The 14,355-nt window shown below is 40.9% G+C and overlaps 1 long non-coding RNA gene across 1 annotated transcript in view; it reads right to left on the bottom strand.

The window, feature by feature from the left end:
- Positions 1-13,130, bottom strand: part of LOC144772114 (uncharacterized) — a 40,812-nt gene extending 27,682 nt beyond the window's left edge. Inside the window, exons 1-2 of the long non-coding RNA XR_013599649.1 lie at positions 13,011-13,130; positions 3,774-3,883 (exon numbers count right to left, since the gene is read on the bottom strand). This is a non-coding gene — a long non-coding RNA (uncharacterized LOC144772114). The remainder of the gene's footprint in view (positions 1-3,773; positions 3,884-13,010) is intronic.
- Between the last annotated feature and the right edge of the window lie 1,225 nt (positions 13,131-14,355).

The following is a 14,355-nucleotide window of genomic DNA, read 5'->3' as shown; positions in this document are numbered from 1 at the left end:
GGAACAGTTGTGAACTAGAAGACATTTAAAAGCAATTAATTCCTAATGTCAGATGCAAGCTAAGCTAAGTAACACATAGAAAAATGTGCCTCTCCTTTCCTCCTCTGCTTAAAAAAGTAAACTGGAGCATTACATAACAACATCCTCAATCCCCCCAAAAATCTCATGAATTCCAAATTGATACAGCAAAACACACAAGATGATGGACGGAATTTTGTACAATGGCAAAACATTCTCCCCACGTCACAGATCTGGGTTTAATCCATCGTTATTTTGCTCACCAAGCCACCCCAGTTCAGACATGGCCATATGCAAATCAGTCTTGACCCTGTGTCTCATGGGAACAGTCCAGACCGAACTGCCAAGCCATGTCTTCCCTGGACTAGAATCAAGCATCCTAGGACCGGTTTCTGGCTATCAGCCGTCTTCAGTCAGGATAGCTTGACTCCAATGGCTTAGTGAGCACGGACCCCGCTCCAACGAGAATTATTTTGGATACATACACTGAAAGCCCTGAATCAGAGAGGGCTCAATGAGAGACTAGAATACAGTGGTTTCCTGGGATCTACCTTTCCCTACTGTATACTGTATAAAACACACTCTCTCCATAGGCCTCTTTACCTTTTCTCTCACTTTATCTTGACGGGTTTTTGTTCCTTTGGGCATTTCCTAGTTCTTTTCACTCTTCATTTTCTCTAGTACTGGTTAGTACAGAATAGCCTTTATAATGTAGTTCTATTTATTCTCCCTATTCATTTACACTGTTTTCTACTGTTTTCCCATATTCACCTTGACCACTATTCTCCTCATCATATTATACGAATGTTGTATCGTATTACTCGTGTTGTGTAGTATTATGGGTTTCCTCCCCCTCTCGGGGACTGTTATCTATTTCTTTCTATCATTCTCTATTTTTCGCCTGCAGCCATCCATTCTTATTCTTTATCCTTTGATATGATTACCTTCATACATTGATATCTACTGTTGTAAATTTATTACTCGAGTGGGGCATTGTCCCGTTTTAGGAGTTTGAACATTTTCGTTTTCTGCCCATTTTACTTGTTTTCGCATTCTTTGCCACTATTTATTTTTTCGTACTATCCTAATCACCAGGTTTTTTCGGGTGTTTTCTAGTCCTACTTCCCTTTCACCACGCTAAGTTCTCTTTCTCTTCCTACTTGCATGATCGGGCAACCTCATGCACATGTTATTTTAATTTGCGTCTTCCAGGTTTCCTCGATCCACTGTTTTTTTCGGAGTTTCGGAATAGACACATGCTTTTCACAACTTGAGCGGTAAGCATTTTCTTTTCTTCAAGCACGTAAGAATTTCTACCTTTCACTGACATGCTTTATTATGGCTTTAATGGCATCCGTTTAGCATGCTTGCGCGGGTTCACATTCACATTTTACTCCCATGTTCACCTTTGAATCCGTAGCACATCACCTGTTAGCAAGCCGACACATGTTTTTATCCTGTACGGCACCTTGGGTTCCACTTGCTTTTTTTGATTTAACAACGGCCACATCACTTTATTTAGTTATCATACAGTAATCACCGGCTCGCTAATCACTGTTGCTTTCCTGTTCTATATTTTCCTTTATGCACATTCCCTCGACTTTGCAGAGTACCTTCACCTGTTTTTTTAACTGTTTTTTGTGCATTCTGAGATATCGCAGGTCAGCGATAGAAATATGTTTTTTTTGGTTTGTTTCTTTATAGATTCCCCCTGACAAAGTGCTATGCATGAAATGCATAGGGGATAGTGCTCACTTTTGTGATCTATTGAAATTCATGGATATACAATTACTGATGTATATATGATAAAGGACATTCAATCATATGCTGAAATATGATGAGTTCAAAATGAGAAGATTAAGTATTAAATAGAGATAACCACGACTTGAATACTGAGTTGACGGATTTCTTGAAATAATTTACGCGCATTGGTGCCATTGGAGTGCACAAGATTCGACCTTACACGGTGGAAGGCTCTACATTTGATTTGATTTCTATTTGCACCTCAAGGACTAGGAGGTGATCATCTCGAGCACCAAGAAACTAAGAGTGCAGCGGTTTTAAAAATTGTAAATAAATATGACAACATCATACCCACAATAAAGGAATTCCACAGTCTTCTATTGCTGAAAAATACCCCATGCACATACGGACCCCCCGTAATCTTCTTCAATTTAGGAAAGAGCTTTGGACATAGCAGCCTAAAGTACATTGTAACACAGTAAAATAGTCCAGTCCTTCTCTCATAGCCCAGGAGCCCGACCGAAATTCACTCTCTGGCTGTATCTCTGGTTTTAGTGACAGACAATCGTTGATAGATTTGCCTGCTCTGGCGCTCTGGCATGATGGCCTGAGGCAAGGAGATCTCTCACTGGCCCAACTCCTGCTTTTAGAGAGTATTCTTAAGAAACAAAAACGTGCAGAGCATGCATACAAGATAAAGGGCCAGATGTAGGTAAAGTACATTTACCGATTCTAAAATACCGAATTTTGCCGATTCGGTATTTTAGAATCAGTAAATGCTATGTAGCAAATAAATCGGTATTACTGAATCAGTATTTACCGATTCAGTAACTCCCATTCATTCCTATGGGCCTGGAGGTGCAATGAAGTGCAATGAATGTGAATACCGATTCGGTAAAATAGGGAAACCTTCAAGGGTGGCAAGGTGTCACATTGACACACTGTTGCACCCCTCAATAGTGCTCGTGTGCATATGTGGCACACATGTGGCACACATGAATGCCCTAAGGGCATGTATGATCTGCCACATGGCACTGTTGAAAATGCACAGATTTGCATTTTCAAAGGTATTCGGTATTTACCACCAACTAATAGTTTATGGTAAATAACGAACCCTTAAAGCACAACAGCTCTCTCAAAAGTGCTTCCTACATGTCATTTACTGATTCGGTATGATGATTCGGTAAATACTGAATCAGTAAATACCGATCCGTTATTTACCGAATCCTCCCCTACATCAGGAATGGCTCTATACCGGTTGGTAAGCCTGAAATTTACCGAATTACGGGTTTACCGACCGGTAATGGGCCACCTACATCGGGCCCAAAGTGTCTGATTGACAAACACTTCAGTTTTGAGTGCAGTTGATGCTGGCACTCCCTCAAAATGCTTTTTGAAGGGGGGGGGGGGGTGGCTCTCTGTGGGGGCAGCAGAGGCCGCTGCATTCACTGACTTTGAGGAATGTCAGATTGCACGTCAAGTTATAAAGGACCCTCAGTATTTCTGCCAACAATCATTATTGGAGTGTATCTTAAATAACAGCTCCCACTGTACAGCCAAGTCTACCTGGCCATCCAGTTGTCTAGTCACTATCTTATCTTAAAGAGTTGCATAAGTTACATTTTCTTTTGTTAAGCTACATTCTCTTTATTGTTGAAAAACCTTTTCGCCATTACTGCTTCCAAATGGATTATGGTGTTGTCCTTTTGATGGCAAACTTCCAAACAGTTTTCAACAAGTTACATGTGCTGCAAAATTCTGCAGTGACATCAAATGTAATCATAAATAGATTGTTAATTTCTCCTGTGCCAGCTGTAGTCTACACTTGACTAAAATGACATACTGATTTCCAATTTGATACAGGCTCATACGACTTTTCAAGCTGGCTAAGAAATATTACCTCACTTCTAACCCCATTCACAACAGTCCTGCTGTTCCTTATTCAGGTGCCATAAAGACAGTACCACACTTATGATGAAGGTGGGGATTACGATTTCCATTTTTTTACTTACTTGCTTAATGGATTAAAGGATGTTGAATTTCTCTTGTACAAATTGGTTTTCTAATTCCATTCTGGCAAAGTTCTGAAGTAAATCGTTCTTAGTTCTGGAATCATACTGGCCTTAAATAAGAGTGAACAAAACAACACTTAGCTTGGATATTCTAGGTAAAGATGATGCATTTGACAAAAAATACCGTGTACTATCGAAGCTATGCTCAACATTTGTTTTATAAAGTACTCAAACCACATGAAAGTATTTTATTGGTCCCTGTTGAGTTTATTTGAAGAAATGAACTAGTAAAATGAAAAAGCCTCTCCATGCCCTTTATTAACTTAGAAGTATAATGTTATTTAAGTAGAAAAACAGATGCCTTGTGAGCAACACATATTTTACAAAATTAATAGCTCACTGTTGCTGACGGCACTCTTAAAACTTAGACATGCCCCTCCCCCCACCCACCCGGCACATAATGAATATTCTTTTATGTAACAACACGAAGTATAAAATGTCTAGCGGCTTGTATTTTATACAATACAATATTAAGGGGCAGATTTATCAAAATGTCACTCAAAAGAAGTGCAGCATGATTCCTTGCTGCGTTGCGTGATAGGAAGAGGGCAGGCACGAGTCATATTTAACATTATATGTCGCACTCATATCCTCTCTTGGCGCTGGTGAGCTATGTGCTACCAAGAGCCAATGCAGGCACCCTTGCACCATGATGGAAAGGTGCCTGCATTGCAGGCTGGATTGTTTTTTTTCCAGGAAGAGACACCACTGATGGTGCAAGGATTCACAAGTGCAGAAACTTGATATAACCTCTAATTAATTTATCAACATGTTTTGTCTACTAATATTTTGCATTACACAACATATTTAGTAATTTGGGGAAGCTTGTCTATGTGCTTTTTACTTTCAATAGCCCGAGTGTCTTAAAAATGCCCGCCAAAAACGCGGCAACTTTACTGCGCATGAGTCCGGCACATCTACGTGGTGTGACGTTGTTTGCTTTGGCGGGAAACTTCTTGCTTCTGCGCCCTAGAGCCCAGATGGCCGCATCATGCTAACTCATACTAAAGCATATGCTGCCCCATGTACTAAAACGTGTCTGTTCTGCTTAACCATTAATGCTATAGTATAAATAAAGTAATGGGGTTAGAGTAGAGATAAGTGGTATACAGTGCATTAATTTATTTTTGTATTCTAATGTGTCTTTCTTTGACTTTGCTATTAGCTCGTATTTGGGCCCAAGAGTGACTTGCACCTCCATATTGAATCAGCATTGGGCAGGTGCAGGGAACTTTCAGAGACCTCATGCAATGGCATTGAGTCGATGACAATTAACTGTCTTCCCGGCAACGAGCCTGAGAACCTTACTCCCTGACCTGAGAAAAAAGAAGTACTGCAACTGTATACAATTTGTATAACAAAATGAAATAATATTGGTGGGCGGAATAAAGTTGAGAGAAAATAAATTATGGGCGGGAAACTTGATCAATATAAGTCAATGAAGAATGATCTCATCTTAGTATGGTTTGATGACCTCTCCTCGTCTTTCTGACCAATCACTGAAGGGGAACACATATATTTGCAACATTTAGGGGTGGTACATTGCCCTGGAAATGGTATAATTAAGGTAGGTTTAGTTAGAGAAATTGTCCGACTTGTCCGAATAGCTGACCTGTCTCTGATCCAATGCATGCTATAGGAGAGCAGAGGTGCTGGTGGAACACTCTGTTAGAAGAATCAAGGTGTTTGTTGGGAATTATCGATTACCCAGTCGGGGTACCACATTTTACTAGAGAGGTGTGTAAAGCTGGCATTGCACTTAGCGAAGGTCACCTGTCCTTATCGGCACCTGTCTTGTCCCTTGGACACCTGATTAGTTTGGGGCCTTGTCTTTTACCCCAGCCTGTGGCCAGGATTGGTCCTTGCACCATTCTAGGTAAATATAATCCCAATGTCTAAAGGCTTTACTGTGATTTCTTGCAAACTTAATATTTTATTAATCATTTTCTTACTTATAAAATTCTTGATCTCTGTAATTTGGAAGAAAACTCACTTAAACTTGAATAGATAAAGAGTTAAAACTTCTCCCGAGTCTGTGGTTATTTCAGGAAAGGTAAAACTGTTAAATGCTACTTAATTATTCTAACTTTCTTTTCGATCCCTAGGACTTATAGCATAAGTGACAAGGATTGGTAAGTCATGGTTTACAGGTATAAGTCCTAAAAGGACTCAAAGTTCTGATAGACTGTAGGCAGTAGAAGGCAGGACCACTAGCTCAAGCGTGAATGTATGTGGGCCCAGGTGAGTATAGTAAAATTGAGCTTGTGGTCCCGCGCGCTCTATCACCTTCCTGCACAAAAACAAATCTCTGAGGCTTTTGCCTCTTTCGTTGCATGCTGGAGAATGCAGCACACATCGAAAGAGGGACTTTCGAGGAGAAATTAAGATATTTCTCCTTGTTACGCAGCCCATGGGAGTGTAGCGTTTTGATGCATTCACAGGTCTGCAATTCATGATAAATCTAGGAATGCACCAAACTCCATTGGTGCAAGCCACCAATGAAAAGCCTTCCTGGAGCAGACTAAACCACAGCAGCAACTTGCCCTGTCTTGTGTTGCTCTAGATTTACCAAGCCACACAGTGCCTCGCAAAATAGCCGTGCATGGCTTGGTAAATCTCATTCTAGGTTCGGTGTCCTTCTGCGTCACCATACGTGGCGTAAGAGCGTTGTAAACTCTTTGGCAAAAATGCCCCTAAATATACAGGATATCAATCATTACTAGATCTTGTTTTACCACTCAGTACCTTGGTACATGCACCGATTCTCTCTTCAAATTCTATCCTTTGCTTTCATTTATATTTTTTCCCAGCCATGATTCCATTCACCTGAAACCTTCAGCTGTTTTTCTGCCAATTGGAAGAACAAGAAGGATGCAAAAAACAATATTTAGGTTGTTTGTTTTAGTCAAAGATGGCAAGCTTTATTGCGCCAGCTAAACACCTTGGAATCCTCGTGGAACACGAGAGTCATTTCTGTGTTTGAATTCAGCATTGAAGGAATCTGATTTAGGAAGGCCTTTCTTGAAGTAACCCAATAGGACATGCTATTAAGATACAATATATATTTGCAATGTCCTCTGTGATAGGTGGGAGCACACACACATTTCAATGACAAAGAGTTCTACATAATGTTAATGCAGCTGAATAAGATATATTGTGATCGATAGAAAAAAAAAAGATTTTGAAAAAACTAGTCAACTTAATTTGCTGCCTGGGAATTTGACAAAATGTCAAATTTTCAAATTATTTTTGCTTCTTCCATTTTTTATTGAATACGTTATAAGCCCCCTTTGCAAAAGAGTTTTCACGTGATCACCAAATTGGGACTGCAGACATTTGAGAGAAGGACTGTGAAATGTACGATATGATCACAAACACACACACCCAAAAACCTGATGTTATCAAGTGTTGAAGGAGCTAAGAAACACTTTACTGTCTACCTCTTTATTCTCCTGTTAAATCTTCCTGGATGACATATTTTTTCAAGAAGGCGGTCACAGACCCATAACTTGCAGTCCACTTACTCTCACTTCCTGAACTCATCATGTTTTTTCCTGTCTTCATTCTCTTCCCTAAACCTCCTTGTAGAGTCTGTGCATCCTCTAGGTTGAAAAGGTGCCCATCTCAGAAATAGTCATCATCATGTTCTGTATCAAGTGAAGACTGCAGCGCTTTCCAGTTGTAGTCTGTAGAGCATGGGCCTGACACAGCATAATGAGCCAGAGGGTGTTTAGTTTATTGACTACTGCTTTTTCCCACTTGTGTTGGCAGCCTCATCATAAACTTTACCTCCTAGGTCCAGAATGCCAAGACCAATGTCACTATGGAATGATAGAAGAATATTAGCCAGTAATTCCTCAGTTGTTGACTGCATGAATACATCCTAACAAATCCATACAATCCCCATAACCCTACGTGGACTGATTGAATTACAAGAAATGTGCACAAATGGACATCTGCTCAGGTGTGGTGCAGTCTCATATTTCATCCATTAAAACTGAATAAAGGGGAGGGATTTTCACTTTTTCTAATATCTTTGTTAACATATAATTTCCATGTGAACTGATAAGTTCATTTTGAATGTCAGAAAAAGAGAATTTGATTCATCCTGTTTTAAGCTAGAATAGACAGAAATGTTTCAGTTAATAATGGTACAGCATTTTGTTTGCTTGGCCTTAGCTGGCATTGCAGCATTTCTACTTAGCGGAAAGTTGTGAGGTAGCCCATGACCTAATGACATTTTCTGCACTTATCACAGCAATGTTGTGTTTTTTGCCATAGTAATTAGCAATACCTTTCAGTATTAAGCCATTCTTTTCATACCCTGCTGATCAGATTTGCAATGTCCATGTACACAGAACAAACCATTCTCTGCCTTGCTGTAGTTTAAGAATGGCCAATTGCATAAAACATCTGGAAAACATTTCAGTTCGGCTCTAGCTTTCTGATTCAAAATTTAAAAGATGAAAAATCCTGGTTTTTGCTGGAGGATTGGTAGTTTTTTTGATTCAAGTAAATGTACCCTGTATTCCAAGAAGTGGTGGGGTCAGTTTCTCCACATAGTCCACAATGTGAAAAAGCAATATTTTCACTGTTTTGTTTATTTTTCCTTTTTAAAACACGTAGGCTCTTCAGATTCTATTTCAACTTATGTTGTTGTGAAACTTAACTGCCCTGATGTGATACAGAAGAAACGATTGTAAAATAAAAAGATGCTAACATTGACTATTTTCTGAATCTTCCTGTATATAACAAGGAAGGAAGGTATTAGCTGCCTGGATATTTCTGTTTGAGGTTTACCAGCTATTACACTTCAATAAACTATGAAGAGAACAGCACAGGAAGGGTGGCACTTAAGGTTTTACTGTTAATACATAGGCTGGATGAGACTGTAATGCATATATTTCTCAGCTGGATATTTGATACAACTTGAGGTTAAGATCTTGTTAGTAAAGTCTATTTTTGCAGTTTTCCATTGCATATTTATCCAATTTTACAGTATTATTTTGATATTGTATTAAAACCAACTAGAAATAATGCCTAAATGCTACAACCCCAAAATATGAAGGGGAGTGAAAAGGTGCAGTGATGGCTCTGGTCACTTTGACTGGTAGGCAAAAGGTGGCAAATGGGATGAAAACAAGACTAACCAAAATATTGGAATGCCAAAACTTTACCCATGAAAGTAGTAGTTTTGGGAAACAATTAGGTATCGAATCTTGGTGTTTCAGTTTACCAGTTTGGGTAGTTTTGTAGGACAATGAAAACGGTATCCACTGAGTCTTTCATCGTTCTGAGGTTGAATAAATGTGTACCAAAGATTTGGCTAACAATAAACATTTGCTATTTTTCTATAGTGAGAAAAGGCCCTTTTGGTGTGATTGGGACCTTTATTGATACACCTGAAATGTTGATTTCACTTGGTGTCTAAAAGTACCTGTTTACTACTGAGAATTGACAATACTCTCCTTTTCAAATATAGTGCGCCCCTGCTGAGATCTCATGTACTTTTTGTTTAACATTAAATCAGCTCGGGGGTTCACTACCTTAAAGCACCTGCACTCTTAACACACTGACTAAAACATCTCAGACTATTACAGCTGCCCAGTCTTCCCTTGTGCCCCAAACTTCCACACTCACAAAGAAGTCTGATCCTTGCATTTGTCCACTCTTGATGTCAGGAGCTTTGGGACTTGATGTTGTAGAAGGGAAAAAGAAAGTGATGAGCAGTTACCTAACATTTGACAGGTAGCCTTGGTTTTTACTAAAGGAAGAACAATATGATAATGGTGGAGTGGCTGTGACTGACAGGCCTGAAACTGATAACTAGGCGTTGTGATCACACATTATAGATGCTTTGGGGCACTAAAAACACTGTCCTTTGCACATATTTACTTAGGCCAGGTCACTCCCCATAGCAGCATTGCTGCTGTATCAAGGATGAAGGAGTATGAGGTTGTAGAGCAGAACATATATGAGCCAAGGACTGGTCAGCAGACCTCTGACAGCAGCAGAGTTTAACATACATGTTTACAAAAAAAGCTAAATCTGAGGATTATTTTCTGCCTAGTTGCAATTATCCACACAGGCCCATTTTGGAAGTTCAGATGTTTGATGCTATTACTCCATTTTTGCACTGCCCATGGCTACCGGGTCTTTCTTGTGCAGATACCTATAGGTTTTTTCTAATCTCACTGGACTATCTATGGGAAATCTACTTCATTACTTAAAGATAGGCTTCAGCAGCGAGCACCTGTGCATCTTTTTATTGTTTTAATTGGAATGGGAACTTTGAATTGGCCCATGCTATAAGAAATGGCTTAATGTGGAGATACATTTTAAATATGAACTCCCTGGTGTGTGGTCTTCATGCCCAGCTTCACCCTCTAGCATACCATATACACTCTAGAAGGTTGTAACCATTCATTGTGAACATGATGTGTACAGAAGACCTGCCTGGCGTGTCAGACAGGCTTTAATAAACACACTTGTGGAGTGTGGAACATTACTGCTGTTTTAAATATTGGAATGCTCTTGTTTTTAATAATGTATATCTTTAGCTATAGGAATGTTTCTCTCATGTATCCTAAATGTATCCATCTATGTTCTCTCAGGCAGATGAAACACTGTCACTCAAGCCATTTGATGCTCATATTTCAGCCTTCCAGATGTGATGTCCATCTATTTGTTCAGTCAGTGGTCTTTACATAAGAGAGTGGTGCAGCTGGAGGTTTTGTTTGCATCTGAACATTACAATATTATCCTTTGAGGAGTCAGTAGGATTCCGACAGCCTGGACACCGTACGACTTGTTGGTTTCTTTCAGGTAGTCCAGTAAATGCTGTCCTACCCGGACTGTGTGGATCCACTGGTAACACATCACTTGATCTCATTATGTACAGTTTTTATGCTTTAAAACTATTCTAGAGATGGATGCAATTCCCTAATCACTGCTTAGCCCTCTCACTGTTATGTTATGTTATAGGTGGTTTTGTTGCGCGCTCAATTATTCAGGAGTGTCCTGGCGCAAACTCATGCAGGAAGATAGTAGGAGTAGGAATGATAGCGTCATAGTTGAACAAGATGAGTTTTTAATGATTTTTTAAAAAGATTTAGGTCCTGGATGGCACGAAGCTGTGCAGGCTGTGCAGTGGCTGCGTTCACTGGCAATGCTAAAATGCTTTAATTTTGTTTTGCCCAGACATTGTTAACAATCTTTGCAATTACTTTCTGTGGCTCAAATAAACTACATTACGGAGCATATTATCAAGGGCCTTATCGCCGCTTTAGCTGGACTTTTTTCCCGCTAAAGCGGCAATGATTGTATCGCCCTATTAGCAAGCTGTCGCTAACAGCAGTTAGCAACAGTTTGTAGGCGATAGCGAGTGGTTTGGGGCCCGCTTTGCATGTCAGCGATATTTATCACTACTGACATGCAAAGTGGTCGTACTCAACCTGTTACCGACTGAAAGCAGTCGCCAACATCGCTATCGCCTATTATCAACACAGGCGTAGTGATAAAAGGATTCGCACTAAGCTAGAATATCGCTAAAAACCCCTGCTCAGACCACTTCTTAACCTTTATATCCAATGGGCGTTGGATATTCAGGCTTAGACCCTATTGGCGCTAATGCCTGAATATCGCTGGATTTACAGCGATATTCACGAATTAAGCAGCTATCACCAGATATTTTATCGCATTTGAGATAAACGTTGCTAATAGCACGTTATATCTGCGATAAAATCCGGCGATGCACGGCGATGGGAAAAATGTCACTAAGCTTATTTAGCGATAAATATCGCTAGTTGTTGATAATATGCCCCTTAGTTTAGCTGTGGTCTAGGGAAAAATGATTGATTCTATACTTTAAATCTTTCTCTCAACATGAGTGCAAGCTCTGCTGTTCTGTGGACGTGCCTCTCATAAAGCTAGAATTAAGTACCAGGCAGAGATCATGTGAACTGATTTTCGAGAGTGACTGTGTTTCCCCCACATACGCTACTGTATTTTGTGATACAGATTAGCATTTTTAAGTCTAGCCCAAGACAGCACTGGCACTGTCTGTTGCAAGAAATATTGTTATCCTACAGTGGGCTTAGAGCCTGCCTTAGCTTATCATTGGTTGTCTTCATTGTCACTCTTATTAGCTTGTGTCTTATTTATTGGCTGTGTGGGCTGTGTTTCCTCTTTTTATGTTTGTCCTGCACCTGGTGTGTTCCTGTTGCCTCCCCTGTGCACTTCTCTCCCCTTCCATGCTCCATGCTCCTCTCTCTCACTTGTGACCTCACACTCATGTGTCTTCTCCCTAACTCCACTTGGCTCTTTTTCACTCATTTGATACTACCACCACGCACGCTTGTTCCTTCCACCCCACGTTGCTACTGCCCACCCACCTGTGCCCCATTCTGCATCCATCCATGTATTGTGTCTCCCACACAATATAAAAAACCCGCCCCACCCTGCATCCCATGTTGCTTCTGTCCCTAAACCCGTGTTGCTTTTCGCCTACTCAAGCCCATGTTGCTTTCCCCATACATGATCCACCTTGTTGCCTTCACCTATGTTGTTCCCCCTCTACCTGCTTTGAATAAAAAGTTAGCAATTCAACTCAGATTGATAACTAAATAGAAAAAACAGCATTGTGTATGCACTCACTTGCATGGTTCTGTATCCATGATGCACAGCATCATCAAGCCAAAATACACCCCTACCTCCTCAAACAGCACTACTGTGACCCCTCACATGTTCCAGATGCACAGCACTATAAGACACCTTTACAGAGAAACACACACATAAATAGCACTTACCTCTTGAAGTTGCCAATGGATGTTAGCTTTCTAAACGCTAGCAGCAAACATTTGAATATGCTGTAAGTAATGTCCCTGGTGCCTTATATAGCACAATGATGAAATGTATATTGTGGTGTTTATAACTGAGGGTTCTCTCTCCTTAAATTCAATTTGAGCATTTTATAAAGCGCTGATGCTATTAGCTGATGTGCAGTTAAAGTAAAGTATATTTTGCATCTCTCCTCGACAAATTAAATCTCCTAATGCTATCGATCTGCAGGGACTTGTTTTGGATGTACTCAGAAAGCACTTAGAACATGATTCCCGCCCTGGACCTGTCCTTTGAAAAGTGTGAGTGACACTGCAGGGCAGGGCTCTCTGGACTCACCCTCTGAGGTCAGCTGCCCCCTGACAGCCTCTGCTCTGCTCTGGGAGCTGGTGCTGATGCAGGCACATCCCCTGTTTCCGAGCAGCAGCCGGGCTCTGCACCAGGTCCCGCTCGGTTCTTGCTCTGGGTTTATAAAGGCTTCACACTCCAGCAGCCCATCCTTCGGGGAGGGCCGTCTCTGGGCGCTCTTCTGACCTTCTTCCCCAGGGCGGTGACGTTGGCAACCAGCTGTCAAACAAACCACTCTCAGTGCACAGAGGAGTCATTAGAAACAAGACACATTCAAATCGACTTTACATCAGTGTTGCATGTGGAATGGTGAACAGAAAGATTTTCACCATATGTGAGACAATTTACAAATATTGCATGTTGAATATTAATGTTTCTCGATGAAAACAATGCATCTGGGTCAACGGCGAGGACATTTTCATGGCGTATTTGAGGGGGAGGGGAGGGGACATGCTTCCTTTGTGCTCCTGTCACTAACACTATGATCGCTGACACCAGGGGTAGCAAGGATCAGTACCAGGGGTAATAAAAAGCAAGTAAGGCTTTTCAGCTGCTACCCCGGCTACTCCTGCTGGAAATCCATTGAACACAGAGTCAGATGTGAGTTATGCACAGTGTAGGGAGGTACACTGAAAAAGTGCTGCAGTTGATCATGCACACATTAAGGGCTTGATTTAGCAAAGGTTTTGTGTCGCCCTTATGCCACTTAAGATGACGCAGGTTAACGAAAAACCGAGAATGAGATTTACCAAGGCACGCAAGGGTACCTTGTTAAATCTGGAGCAGCTCAAGTTGCTGCCTTGTGTTACTCTGGCCCAAGGAGAAACTCCATGGGGGTGGGGGTGTTTCCATGCATCCACCAATGGATTTGGGCACATTGGCATATATACCATGAATGGCAGACCTGGGAATGCATTACAATGCTACACCTTCCCATGGGAGGGATAACTTGGAAAAATATGTTGGTTTTGTCACATTTTTAACTCTTTCTACAGGTTCTACATTCTTCAGCACACATAGAATGGGGGAAAAGCCTCCAAGTATTGTTTTTCTTGAAAGCAATCCTGCCTGCAACAAAGGCACCCTCACACCAATCTGCGTTGGCGCTAGGCAGTCAAAAGTGTGCCAGTACAAGTAGTGAGCAGCACTATATCGTGATAGAAATGGCGCATTTCTGCCCTCTCCATTTCATGCAGCGCAGCAAAGTGTTTGGATTGTGTGAAAAACGAATCAATAGGACCCTAAGGATGTAAACACAGTGCTCGTCACCGCCAGCACATTCAAAATCAGATTTCTCTTCCACCCTTACTGTGTAATGTTGGGTCATTTGGGGGCA

The sequence above is a fragment of the Lissotriton helveticus genome, chromosome 8 (genome assembly GCF_964261635.1).
Source record: "Lissotriton helveticus chromosome 8, aLisHel1.1, whole genome shotgun sequence".
NCBI classification, from domain to species: domain Eukaryota; kingdom Metazoa; phylum Chordata; class Amphibia; order Caudata; family Salamandridae; genus Lissotriton; species Lissotriton helveticus.
This window is presented reverse-complemented; position numbering and strand designations above follow the sequence as displayed.